Source organism: Rhinopithecus bieti, unplaced genomic scaffold (genome assembly GCF_001698545.2).
Source record: "Rhinopithecus bieti isolate Rb0 unplaced genomic scaffold, ASM169854v2 scaffold_574, whole genome shotgun sequence".
Lineage (NCBI taxonomy): Eukaryota > Metazoa > Chordata > Mammalia > Primates > Cercopithecidae > Rhinopithecus > Rhinopithecus bieti.
In genome coordinates, this window is record NW_016803605.1 from 957,523 (window position 1) to 959,288 (window position 1,766).

Genomic DNA, 1,766 nt, shown 5'->3' on the forward strand with positions numbered 1-1,766 from the left:
GAAGGAAGGAAGGAAGGAAGGAAGGAAGGAAGGAAGGAAGGAAGGAGGGAAGGAAAAAGAAAGAAAGAAGGAATGAGAAAGAAATAGAGACAGAGAGGGAGGGAGGGAGGGAGGGAAGAAGGAAGGAAGGAAGGAAGGAAGGAAGGAAGGAAGGAAGGAAGGAAGGAAGGAAGGAAGGGAAGGAAAAAGAAAGAAAGAAGGAAAGAAAGAAGGAAAGAGAAAGAAAGGAAAGGAAGGAAGGAAGGAGGGAAAGAAAGGAGAGAGAAAGAAAGAAAAAAAGAAAAAAGGAAGGAAGGAAGGAAGGAAAAAAAAGAAAGAGAGAGAAAGAAAAGAATCATGACCGAAAGGCACACAGAGCATGTTATTTTGCATTCACAAACCCATCGCACCAGGCAATGCCAACCCCTATCAGGAGGGATGGACTGAGCAGGCAGCTGCAGCTACCACATCCCAAGGAGAAGCAGCTGTGCCCAGCCACCAGCCTGCCAGCGGCCACAGGAAACCCAGAACCAGCCAAACTGGGCTAGTTGACCACCACTCACCACCCTCCCCTCCCCTGGCATGCAGGTTCCTTACCTGTAGCCAGAGTGGCTTTTGAGGCAGGATGTGGTGGGTCCATCATGGGCAATGCTTGTGCCTATGCAGTTATCCGACCCTGGCCTGACCAACTTACCAGAAACTCTAGCACCGGGGGTTCTGAGTAAGGCCCAGAGGCCGCAATAAGCACCAGTGGAGGGACACAGGCAGGAGGAAGCTGGAGGCACGCCAAGCTGAGGGCGTCTCAAAGGCGGGCAGAAAACATCAGCACCAGCAATAATAATAAAAATAGGGCTGGGTGGCCGGGTGTGGTGGCTCACGCCTGTAATCCCAGCACTTTGGGAGGCGAGGCGGGCAGATCACGGGGTCAGAAGTTCTAGACCAGCCTGGCCAACATGGTGAAACCCCATCTCTATCAAAAATACACAAATGACCGGATGCGTTGGCTCACACTTGTAATCTCAGCGCTTTGGGAGGCCGAGGCAGGCAGATCAGGAGGTCAGGAGTTCAAGACCAGCCTGGCCAACATGGTAAAACCCCATCTCTATTGAAAATACAAAAATTAGCCAAGCATGGTGGCGGGGGCCTGTAATCCCAGCTACTCGGGAGGCTGAGGCAGGAGAATCGCTTGAACCTGGGAGGTGGAGGTTGCAGTGAACCAAGATCGTGCCACTGCGCTCCAGCCTGGGCGACAGAGCTAGACTCCGTCTCAAAATAAATAAATAAATAAAATACACAAATTAGCCGGGCACGGTGTCGCGCGCCTGTAATCCCAGCTACTGGGGAGGCTGAGGCAAGAGAATCACTTGAGCCCAGGAGGTTGCAATGAGCTGAGATCTTGCCATTGCACTCCAGCCTGAGCGAACAAAGCGAAACTCCATCCAAAAAATAATAATAATAATTTTAAAATAATAGTAATAATAATAGTGATTGCTCAGGACCAGGGGCTCTTCTAAGCCTTCATAACCACCAAAGCAGGTGGAGATGAGACATGCAAGCTCACAGAACGCATAATGGAGGCCAGCCATGGTAGCTCATGCCTGTAATCCCAGCACTTTGGGAGGCTGAGGTGGGAGGATCACTGAGCCCAGGAGTTCAAGACCAGCCGGGCCAACATAGCATGACCCTATCTCTACAAAAAAAAAAAATTGTTTTTAATTAGCCAGGCACGGTAGCACACACCTGTAGTCCCAGCTACTCAGGAGGCCGAGGTGGAAGAATCACTTGAA